General features: G+C 47.6%; 1 protein-coding gene across 5 annotated transcripts in view; it reads right to left on the bottom strand.

The window, feature by feature from the left end:
• LOC144782015 (adenosine deaminase domain-containing protein 2-like) overlaps positions 1–12,921 on the bottom strand; it is a 582,918-nt gene that overhangs the window by 543,091 nt on the left and 26,906 nt on the right. The window lies entirely within an intron of this gene.

Here is a 12,921-nt window from a genome sequence, read left to right as displayed (position 1 = left end):
GGAGGATGTTTAGGCAACATGGTTTCTGGCGGAATGAATGCAAACCTCGCCTTAGCCAGACTCAGCAAATCGCTGCCAGATCGGGCTAGCCTGTTCTCCAGCCAGTCCCGCACTGCACGCCAGATAATCGAGGAAAGCCACAACATCGGCCGAGGTATCCGTTAGGAACAGCGTGAAAAGAGTGGCGCTGCGTGTAGTACAAAAACTTTGTAGAGCTAGTCCAGGTGAGCAAACCAGGAAAGTACGCTACTTCTGTGCTTCAGGCTGCTCTGTTCGTTTCCGTTAGCCCCAGGCGTCTTTTTTTTTTTCTCCTCACCGATTCGCAGCCTGCCGCATCAATAGTTTACAGAATCACGGCTTATCTCCCATTCCTTACAGTCTTTGCGATCCTCAGAAGGCGCCTGTAACTGCTGCTGACATCAGAGTGGAGGGAGAGAGCTCTCGGTCCGCCGCCAGCAGAGTCCTCACTCCGCCATCTTGGACTCCGCCGACAAAGTTGTCATGTTAATGCAGTTGTCAGAAACTAATCCCTTCTTGTTTATTCGAGAAGTATCTAGTGACCTCTGAGTTAGCTGGCACACACAAGTAATTAAGCTCAATGTACTCGATAAGATACATACTGACCTCAGTCCTATGTCAAAACTATAGTGTATATTATTCCAATGCGCAGAGCCAATCAGGGATATAGGAACTACACTTCATGGCGCCCAACGGTTTGGTAAGGCACTATTTTAACACTAGATACTGAAGTAACTCAGTTGTGCTTTTCTCAGAGACCCCATACTCATAATACTCCAATAGACGTCTGGAGTGGATAAGGGATAATATCCGCCTTAGCTGAGTAGGACGAAAAATCCTATGTATTAGCATTTTGGTTTGTTCAACGTTGAAGGATACAGTGTTCCAAAATATTGTGCACCTTACCTTTGTTTCCTTGAAACTTGCTCTGCAAATTTCATTAAACAATGTCGAATAACAGCAACAACGACGAAACTGTTGGAGCTGCGGCTGATGCAGCTGATGCAGTGCTTAACTTTACAAGTTTTCAAGTAACCAACAAGGATGCTATAGCAATACTTCTAAATTTAAGGAAAGACATCTCTATAAAATGTATAAAACATGGCCTATCATCAAGAGGTGGTAGGGCAGTTTGTGATCGAGGCACATGAATATCATCAGACAGAGATATTCTATTCATGGATAGTCTTCCCTGAAGCAAATCCAGTAACACGTGTGTTTCACTTCTACAAAGGAGATGAACCACTGGAATATATTCCTTTCGAGGATATTGAAATTCCACTCACATACCAGGAGCATGTGCTCTGATTTAAAGGCACCCTAAAACACTTAAATCACATTACTAGACTCGGTCCACAAGGTAGACCAGGAGCTACATAGTCGGCTCTAGCCGGCTATACACCTAACCCTGACATTGAATCAATGTTGGACAAGGACTTGCTTAGTAACATACAAAATTTGATAGAATTATACAGTGAAACCTCAACAGTCTTAAAGTCCTGAAAAGGTCTTTACTAAAAACGCTCCTACTCCTTCTAAAAAGAAGTGGGAAAATAGCAAACAAACTTCTAAAGAGAAGAGTTCTCATTCCAGAGGTAGGTCTCCTCAAAAGGAGCCCTCTGAAAGGAGGTATAACCTCAGGAACAGGGATAATTTGAGAAAACCTGATAGATATCAAGATACTGATACACGTTCTTCTCGTACCTCTCAGACTTCATCACAGAAATCCGAAAGAAGAGGACGGTCAGAAAACAAGGAAGAACGCTTGAAGTCCAAAGACAAACAACACGTTCAGAAAAACAAGAAACCTCAATTCACCAAAAAGCAGGTAGCAAAGGTCTACAAATCAGACATGCCGAGGATCTTGAGGACAAAACTCAAGAACGGAGAATGGGCTCAGACAATGTTGGACAGTGCAGCATAAGTCATCACAGCTCGCCAGAACCTGAAGGATCATCTGGAGACAGTGGACTTGAATGAATTCATTCAAGTTGAAACTGCAGTTACCAGGGTTAGTTCTCCACATAGGTTATATGAAATAACACTCCGGATGGAGCGAGACATACCAAGAAAAGTGAGAGCACCCTTTTGGGAGCGACTTTCTAAGGGTTATGACATTCTTCTAGCTGAACAATACTGGCCACCACAATTTGTCAGGGAGTGCCCACATGGCGAAGACATCATTATGCCAGCTTCTCTAATCATATTCCAATTCATTTAAAGTATACTTATGCCAGGAAATGGGCAGTCGCACAAGCCTCAGCATTATACAAAAATCATGTAGGATGGGATGAGGATTCTCCTCACCATAAAATACAACTAAACAATCAACCAACTGCACAAAGGAAGTACCCAGTTAAGCAAGAAGATAAAAAACAGGTCAGGGAGATATTCGTTGAACTTGAATACCAAGGGGTGATTGAAACCTGCACCTCATCAATGAACAATCCTTTGTTTCCTGTATCCAAACCGGACAATACTTATCGTCTAGTATTGGATTACAGACATCTAAATTCATGTTGCAAAACATTTGCAGTGCAAAATGCACATAGTACAGCACTAATGAATAACATTGTGCGTAAAAAATATAAAACCACATCTGATATTTCTAATGACTTTTTCTGTCAAAACATTGCACCAGACAGTAGGTATTTGACCGCTTTCTCAATTATGTGGACACGGCGTCACTTCTGTTGTCTCCCTCAGGGATTCAAGAACAGTCCTGGGTTATTCTCAGCACGAGTAACAGAGTTACTACAAACATATGATGATGAAGCATTATAATACGTAGATGACATCTGACAGATGATGACTTGGATGGGCACTTGAACAGAGTGAACACCATTATACTTGGATTTGCATCGGAGGGTTACAAATTCAATTTCAAAAAATCTAGAATTGACCATTTCAACGTCCTATTTCTAGTATACGAGTTATCAAGTGAAGGCAAAAGCCTGGCAGCCAACTTTCTAGAGAAATGTGCGCTGCTCCAACCTCCAAAACCGCTGAAAAACTTAGTCGATTTTAGGATTCTTAAATTTCGGAAGAACTTGCATTCTGAATTACGCAGAAAGGGTTAAACTTCTCTACAAATTAAATTGGACACAAAAACACACAGAAATTTTGCGTTCATTGCAAACAGACATGTTAGCAACTATACATTTACAGACACGCGAAACGTACGCAACTTAGTGATCCGAATCATTCCGGGTCAATGTGGATTCACCTACTTAACTTTTAACGAAGGTGAAAAAGTACCAATAGCTTACAAATCACATTTGCATACACAAGCTGAAATGAAATTTACTTCAACAGAAAAAATTCTGACAGCGGTTCAAATTGCAGTAGCAAAAGAAAGAGCCATGGCACAGGGAAAACGCATAATGGTCATAACTCCTGTACCTGCCTTAAAGCAGTGACAAAAGCAAGCATACCAAATGCTAAAGCTTTACATCCAAGATGGATACAATGGGTTAATTCTCTTACTGCAACAGATTTTGAATACGTTTTTGAACCTTATTTAAAAACACAAGCATTTCTACAATACGAACATGAATGTCCTCTGCCTACTGAAATTCTGCCTCTTGACAAGTATGAATGTATAAAATTGGCTCAACCCGCTACGGGGGGTAAACAAGCCTAGAGTGCTGCGTGCGCGATCGTTAAAGGTCGTTGCCGCGATGGCAAATTTACACCAATGGTCACTAAAACTCAAACGCTAGGAGATTGTACAGCTCAGCAAGCTGAACTACAAGCATTCAAGATGGCACTTGAGAATACGGATCCCGAATTCCCCACACTCAGTGTGCAATTCGTGTTATTGAGTTCAATCTTACAATGAATACTTGCAGAAGTGCTTTAAAACAGTTTCAAAGATGCAAAAGGTGGAACAATCAAGCATAAAATGATTTGGGAACAAGTAGTTCAGTTAAGACAAGGACTACAAAACACTCACGTGATACATACACGGAGTCATCAACGTGACGGCGTTCACGTTGAAGGGAATTCATTGACTGATGAAGCCGCGAAGGCAGATGTGCAAACGGCTTCCGTAGCTGCAATCACTAGTTCAAAAACGAAAATAGACAGTGAAATAATGCTAGCGGTCAATGCGAAATGCAAAGGCAGCGGTGCAGCGTTACCTCTAAACTTTCCACTCATATATAATTGATGCAAATAGCGTTCCTTTTGCTCGAATCCCTGGAGTGGGAGACAGAGTAATTCCAAACAGGAAACGCAGGGTAGCTTTGATACACAAAACGCATCTGGGAGAGGGTCTGATACATCAAGGGATCTCTAAGACGATAATAGAATGAAAAGAGATGTACTGGTGGCCAGGAATGAATGCACACATTCACACATTTGTAATTAACTGCAATGACTGCAATAGAGATCGCAGCACAGAACGCCGCCAGATTCCAGACTATAGCATAGCCAGCCCAGTACAGATACCATTGTTAGACAACATTAGACTTTCTACACGCAGACGTCCCTATGGACAAATGCAGTCCCACAAAAGTTAAGACAAGCAAGATTCATTTGGATGTGGCCTCAGCGCTCAGCTGACGCTCAAACTGTTATAAAAGATTTGCGAGTCTTTATCGGCACATACGCAGTTGGCACGCTACATTCTGACCAGGGTTCTGCGTTTGGCTCTCGAGCTTACAAGGAGGCCATGGCCAATGTGGGCGTTTCATTGCGGTATTTTAGTCCATTCCATCCGGAGGGAAATTCGGTTGTGGAGAGAAAAAAACGGGAAATAAAGCAATCTATAACAGCTAGAGTATTAGGCTCGGGTGACGGGTGGGTCAAACATCTAATACGTGTCCAACGCAGATTTAACAACTTGCCAAGAAGTTCTCTAGGGGGTGTCACTCTATATGAAGTCCTTTTTAGGACCAGAATGTTAGTAGTGGACCTCGATTGTCAGACTTCAGTGGTAGACAAAAAACATTTGATATCAAAGACAGTTTGGCTGTTTTACAGGACTTAAATGAAATAAGAACTAAACAAAGCAACGTGTTCCTGAAGCCAACCACCACTGAAGGAAAACCGACCGTATCAGCAAGGCCTGTCTGGATCCCAAAGCTCGGTGATCTAGTCAGAGAAAAGATCACGGACAAGAAGGAATTTGGGCATTCTTACAGACAACTAGTACCTGTCCTAGCATTCCACGGATCAAGAACAGCGATACTGCCGCCCCTTTCTGGTAAAAAGGTGAACAGGCTCGTGTCCATCGACCTGATTAAACTACACTATGTGGCCGATACTAAGCAGTAGGCCAAGAGGACTCCGACCAAGTAGCAGACGCCCTGCTCTAGCTACTATCCAAGATGTTCAAACTGAGAGACTCATCACCTTTGAGGAATCTGCAGTGCGAACAGAAGGACTATGCAACAAAGCTATGGAACTTGTACCTCTTGAGACCCACATAACAGTTTGTCAAGAAAAACCTGTCTACAACGAAGTAGCATTAGACTACACAAATGTATCAAGTGATCAAGTTGTTCCAGCGATTTCAACAAATCTTGATGTAATCCCTACAATTAACATAACTGCCTATGGCTATTTCATTAACTTTGATACGTTTTCTGAGGATCCAAGCGAACCGGAAACGACGCCAGCAAAAAGAACTCTCAAAGAACAAGCAACAGACCTTTTCATCACCTGGAAAAGACTTATCTGGTTTCATCATGGGTTGAACTTTGGATTGTGTTGGGTGTATTTTTTCTTCTATTTTGGTTGACTCTAGTAATAACTCTGGGAAAGCTGATAAATGGAAGATATGTCAAAATGGACACAGCAAGTAAGAACATCAACTTACTCCTCAAACGACACAAATCATCTCATCATGAACAAAGAGACTTGTAAGCAGTAAACATCACAGCCATTCCTATACCAGGTCGTATAACTTGGGACAAAACAGAATATGACATTTTTGGCCCGTCGGAGCTGTTGAAGATTCCACACCTTTTAAGATTTCATTAAGTGACTGTTTCATCTAGTACCTTTTCTGATGATTGGGACTTCGAGACGGTTAATAATATGATGTCAGACTTAGAAATTCTGCAGTATTTACAAATCATGAATATTCAGAAGGTTCATCAGACTATGAACAAATGTATTGTTATAATCATTATGGTCATCAGTTCCTGCACAAATCCACATTGGTTATACATTAATACATTTCTAGGCAATGGGAACATTGTCCTACGCCACCAAATGGTAGCTCAAAAACGTTCGCAATTAAGTTTCTGTACTTTTCAGGGTTCAATGTATCCAATCCAGAATCATTTTACTTTAGAAATGTGAACAAAACAGGAATGAAAAATAGGTTAGTAAATACCAAACAGATTTATTTATTCTGCAGCCTTTTATGCCCAACTGTCTAAACTAGGTTTCGACTTTTGGCAAGACAACATTGACACGAAAACTGTCTGGGGTACAAAGGATTGGCAAGTACAGGGTGTAGAAGCTTTATTTAGCGCCTGTATTATCCCTGAGCAAATTATGTTTTTGAATGGCACTATCCAACAGATGTCTTGTCTTGGGTTAGCCAAGATAAAAGACATGAACAACCCGTCCATACCTACACCTGAAAATGATAACACTTCAGAGCGGGAGGTCGACGTACATACTATTTTGCTTCACAACAGAACAGATCCAGATTGGAATACATTGTTGATCTGGCCCACAGATACAAACAACTGTCAAGATAGATTCCTGAACAAAACACAGGGTTTCACATTCAATAGGCCAGACCCAAGATATGTACAAAGACAGCATCCAGGAATAGTAACAACATACACTCTAGGGAAGCTCTGACTTGATTGGCTACATAGATCTACACTTAAGGATGTAAAGCAACACTTATCTTTACTTAAAGATGGCGCTGATCTTAGGGAATTTTTGCTAGGACCAAGAAAACCGCGTCATAAACGTTTTATATATGCCGGTATCAATGCTGCTTATAATGAAGCATGGAAGATTACACAGAGAGTGCAGAAAGAATACAAGAAATTGATCGTATTCATTTAGAGTAAACTCTCTCTGTAGTTGACAATGGGTTAACGACTGTCGTCCAGGATATATTCATTGGACAGCATATTGTCTTCGGCCATAGACATCATGGAACAGGACTTGGTCATGTTGCAGCATGGTCAGTCGCAATTACGTTCTAGCGTGCTATTAGGCTGGACGTTGCAAAACCTTTGTTCAGGCTATGTGCCTTGGCGTTTAATCAATACCACGTCACTGTTTTCAGAATTCAATCTCACTGATAAACAGATCAAACTGGCACAGAGGAGAGCAGACTATACGGTGCTGAGCATTGAAATACTGGAGAGATGACCATTTACTGTTGCTGAAAAGCCAGCTACTGAATGGATTATACATGGAACAATCACTCTGCCTGTTACAATTTTCCATTTTCAATATTGCCTAAAACACATACCAGCAGGCACATATGAAAGGTTGGGTAAAGAATACATCAGGACATCCTGGGATTTACCATACACCCACAGATGTTGGAGTCGGGGAAAGGAAGTGTTTCTTAGTGGTAAAAACTGTGAAAATGCATAAAGCGGTTCTCTCCTATGTCAGGGTATAAACTTACACTGGGCCTGCGATGGTTCCTCGAACAATTTATACTGACACCTGCACGATTCACCAGCTGCAGTGATTGATCCAATTTTTGGACAACTTTCAAATGGAAGGTACCTCATGTTGAACGATCACAGCTGCTGTGGCATGTTGCCAGGCATACCATATCTAGTAACTGTGTCAGCCAGGGTCACTTGCTGTATGCAAGTATTGTTTCCTAAAACCAAGCCTTTAAGGCCTTCACTGAACATCTCTTCTATACAAATTGATACTTTAAGCAGAATGAAAGCGAATCTTTTGCAAAAAACTGTGCCACTGACCTCGGCCAAAGAGACCTATGATCTGCAAGTCACAAGGATTTCTGCCGAGATGCATGCCCTCTCAATTACAAACTGCCTTATACATTTCTCAGAAATGTTAAGTCGTATCTTAAACATGTCTGATACGAGCAGTATTGTCCATGTATTTAAGACTGTATTTTCTGGGGCGTGGCCAAGATGGCGGCCTGAGCAGACGCGACACGAAGAGGCTCCTCGTCCCAAACCCCCATTAAACTATAATCGCACACCATTTCACCCCGTTTGCTCTACAAATAGCCTGCTTCGTGCGGAATACCTGTCGGGGCCCCTGGCGAGACCACACACGCCGGATCCCGAGGCGCGGATCCATTGGAGACGGAGAACGCTGCACCAGGCCGGGGAGGAGATCGCAGCGACCCGGCCCGCGGGGTGACGGCGGCTGGCGGGGCTCTCTAATGCGGGTTGGCCGACATCGCACCAAGTTACAGCTGGCCCCCTACTCGCGATAGAGGGGGACGTGAAGCACGGAGCGGAGATCCGGCCGGCGGTCGCCGGGCGGATCGCACACGGAGTGGGGAGCAGTGCCAGGCGGCGAGACGCACCACCTGGTGCCCCGGCTTGGGCCTACTCAGCGGAAGAAGTAACGATCGCCGCTGGAGGTAGGCGATTCCCCGCACGGGGGTGAGGAGCGAACTGGAGGGGCTCCCGGGGCCTGGAGTTCAGGGGGCGGGCACTCGAGCCCCCGGCGCGAGGGCCTGTCCGGGGCCTGGAAGTTGGGACCCCTCGGCACACAGCTGTTGCGGGCCACGGCACCGCGGCGGATTCATGGCACGGAGGCTGCCACATGGCCGCGGGCCCCCCCGCGGGTTGGAAGAGAGTAACACTAGGGAGCGAACGAGGGGATCGGACCCCGGCGCCGAGGGTTAAGATTCGGGGGCACTCATCGAGCCTCCGGAGATCAGCGGCAGCCCACCAGATTCAGCACAGAGACAAAGCATGTCGACCTCAAACCGCAGAGCGGGCCGCACCATTCCAGAAATGCTGGCTAACGGCGCATCTAAGGGGGAAAATAGCCCAGATAAACAGACGCCGTCGCCTCCACTTGAAGAGAAGGACCGTGACGAGGGGGAGGCCCCTGCAACTAAGTCGTTCATGGAGGCCCTATTCACTTCGCTTCGAGAGGACATTCAAAACCTCAAGCAAGAAATGGCGGGAGGATACAAGGAACTGCGCCGCGACATCCACGACCTTGGAGAACAGGTGGCGGAGGTCGAGAACACCGGGCAAGCCAGAAGTGAGGAGGTAGAACTCCTACAGCACGAAATTATCAGGCTCCACGAACAGCACACGGACCTGCAGGCACACACGGAGGATCTCGAGAATCGCTCGAGACGCAACAACATACGGGTCCGACATGTGCCCTCTAAGGCGGAGGGGGAGAATGTCATGGCCTACCTACAGAGTCTGTTCCAAGACAGATTGGGGGAGACCAAGGACTTTGTGATCCGCATCGACAGGGCCCACAGGGTGGATCTTGCGCGCCGGCTCCCCCTCCAGACATCCTGGCCTTCCTGCCCGATTACCCGCTCAAGGAGCGCATTCTGAAGGTGGCGCGTCAAAAACGTCCCATTTGCTTTCAGGGTCACACAGTCGAGCTATTTCAAGATTTCTCGGCGATCACTCTACAGAAGAGACGGACATTCAAAGTGGCCACTACCTTTCTGCGCGACCAGGGGATCCCTTACTCCTGGGGACACCCTTTTAGACTAATTTTCAAATGGAAAGGGGCCCTCCACCAACTCCGGTCCCTGCGAGACACTTGCGACCTGCTGGGCATCCCCCATGAAGGGGACGCATAAGCTGACGACTCCGACCTATGGTCCTCTCAGTCGAAGCCCCCACTGACACAAAGAGATGGCTGGCAGAAGGTGAGACGCAGACGCTCATCCATGAAAGGTCTTAAACCGGACCCTGAGACCGTGGCGCAGGAACACGCAGCGGCGATCGAAGAGGTCTCAAGGGACACGAACGCCGGATCCTGAATGGACACCAACAGGGGGTGTTATTTTACACGGTCACAACGCCTTGGTGGGGGGGGCGGGACGGGGGGCCCGGGCCGCCATTGCCACATTTTCCCTTCACTCGAGACTTTTCCACAGGCCTGGACTGGAGCTGCATAGGCCTGGGACAATGTTCACCAGTTGGGGATTCACAGTTGGGGATCAGGAGGGGAGGGAGAGACGGGTGAGTGTGGGACGAGGGATGCATGCAGAGGTAAACCAAGTTGGGGTTCAGGGTGGCGGGGGGGGCTCTGGTGGGTTCGGTTCCAACAGGCGGCAGGCGTAGAGGCGCAGGGTAGCTTTAGACCTCGCCACAGAGAGTCGGGACGCACATCTACTCATGGCTGACGAGACCATCCAGGTTCTTACCCTAAATGTTAAAGGGCTCAACAACGCGGTCAAGAGAAGGGCAGTCCTCTCCTATTTAGAAAACTCCGGGGCGACTATATGCCTTCTCCAGGAGACGCATTTGCTGGCCAAAGATTGCCATCGCATGAAGTCTAGGGCTTTCCCGACTCAATTCTACTCCTCGACCACAGAGAAGAAAGCGGGGGTGGCCCTTCTATTCGCCAGACACTTCAAAGGGCGGGTGGGTGGTAAAGTGGCAGATATCAAAGGCAGACTCTTGGCCTATACTGTCCTGGTTGGAAACCTGTCGATCATAGTGGGGTCCATTTACGCTCCCAACACCAAACAAGAGGCCTTCCTTAAGGGGGCGCTGTCGGAGGTTATGAGCACTGAGTCGAGGCACACTATTGTTGGCGGGGACTTAAATCTGGTTATGGATAATGAGAGAGATAGGTCGGGTCGGAGGTTCGGAGATTCAGGGGCACTCTCCACTAAAGGGAAATGCTGGCTCACCAGTAGGGGGTTCCTAGACACATGGAGGGAGATACACCAAACATCCCCGGGGTACACCTTCTACTCACACGTGCATTGCACATACGCCAGGGTAGATCACTTTCTAGGCTCTACAGACTTGGCCCCCTTGGTTCGAGACTTGGAGGTCGCCCCGGCGGCCCTCTCGGACCATGATGCGGTGGTGCTTCACCTAGTGGTCCAGCATATACGGTCTACTAGGGGTAAATGGCGCCTTAGAGAGAACTTGCTTTCTCGCAAGGGGGTCACGCAGCAACTTTCCCAGAGCATCACGGACTATATACGCCAAAATGATACGGGTGAGGTGGCTATGCCAGCGGTCTGGGAGGCGCTTAAGGCAGTCGTCAGAGGGGAACTCATCGCTATCTCGGCAGCGGACAATAGGGAACAGAAGGAACGCCGCAGAGAATTGGCGGAGCAAGTGCTAGAGCTTGAAAGAGTTCACTGTCGGACGGAGGCCCCCAGAATCTGGCATAAGCTGAAGGCGGCCAGAGCGCAGCTTGCGAGCCTCGATTTAGATCGAGCAGAATACGCAGCATTGCGCCTCCGTCACACTTACTATGTGGGGGGGATAAGACCAGTCGCCTCCTGGCTAGTAAACTTAAAGCTAAAATTGTCCGCTCCAAGATCATGGTCATCCGCGAGGGAGACGGCAGGGAGCTCCGAGAAGACGACCACATTGCGGAAGCGTTCAGGGCATTCTACGCCAAGCTTTACACGGCTGATCCAGCCCTAGATGTTGAAGCAGGGACGACATACCTGGCTGCAGCAAATGTAACGGCCCTCAATGAGGCGAGCGCCCTGGCACTAGATGCCCCCATACGCCCAGAAGAAGTGATCTCTGCAATAGCACGTCTTAAACCGCTGAAGGTGCCGGGCCCAGACGGCTTTTCCGCAGGCTTTTATAGAACATTCTGCCCACTCCTGGCCCCAATACTAACAAAACTATTCAATTCCTTTCACAGCCTGGGCTCGATCCCACAGGAGATGCTTGAGGCAGACATTATAGTCCTGCCGAAACCGGGCAAGGACGCGTCCCTCTGAGCGGCATACAGACCGATCTCGCTCCTCAGCCTTGACGTGAAGCTCTTTACGGGCATTATGGCCGCGAGGCTGGACCCCGGTCTCCCAGGTATAATTGAACCAGATCAGGCAGGCTTCATCCCTTCCCGTCAGAGTGCAGATAACACCAAGCGCCTGATGCATGCAATAGATAAAGCACGTTGTAACGCTACTGATGAAGCCCTTCTATCCGTCAACGCTGAAAAAGCGTTCGACAGGGTGGACTGGACACATCTAGACAAGACGCTAGCGCGATTTGGCATGGGAGACAGATTTCGGGCCTGGCTGGCTAGCTGTTACGCAACACCCCGGGCAACGATCAAGGTGAACAGGATAAGCTCCAAACCATTTGACATCAGACGCGGCACGAGGGCTGCCCGCTCTCGCCGCTGCTGTTCGCCCTCTATATCGAGCCCTTCGCCCAACACATACGGGACAACCGAGGCATCAAATTTGAGGGTGAAGAGCAAACGATCAGCCTATACGCGGATGACATTCTTGTCGCCGTGGACAACCCTAGGGTTTCGATACCGGCATTTTTGGAGGAAATGGAGCGGTTCGGGAGGGTGTCGGGCTTTAAAATGAAGGTCGGGAAGTCTGTGATTCTACCTCTGGGGAGCAACACCCGCCAGGCTCACAGAGGCTCGCTGAATATGGGGGGGTTGACCACGCAACTGGCGCTGCCGTACCTGGGGATTGATCTGACGCCCACAACGGCCCAGACAGTCGAGTTAAATTACTCTAAACTCCTAACACGCATTCAAGGGGATATTCTGAGATGGAGACAAATGCCGCTCTCTTGGCTTCGACGGGTGGCTGCAGTTAAAATGTCTCTATTGCCGAAGGTGCTCTATCTCTTCCAGACCATCCCGGTCACCCCCCCCCCCTATCGGCATGATTAAAAAGCTGCAGGACACCATACAGCACTACATCTGGGCCGGTAAACGCCCTCGGCTGAGGCGCGACCTGGTCACGCGGGTACCGGCGGAGGGAGGGATAGG

Source organism: Lissotriton helveticus, chromosome 9 (genome assembly GCF_964261635.1).
Source record: "Lissotriton helveticus chromosome 9, aLisHel1.1, whole genome shotgun sequence".
NCBI classification, from domain to species: domain Eukaryota; kingdom Metazoa; phylum Chordata; class Amphibia; order Caudata; family Salamandridae; genus Lissotriton; species Lissotriton helveticus.
This window is presented reverse-complemented; position numbering and strand designations above follow the sequence as displayed.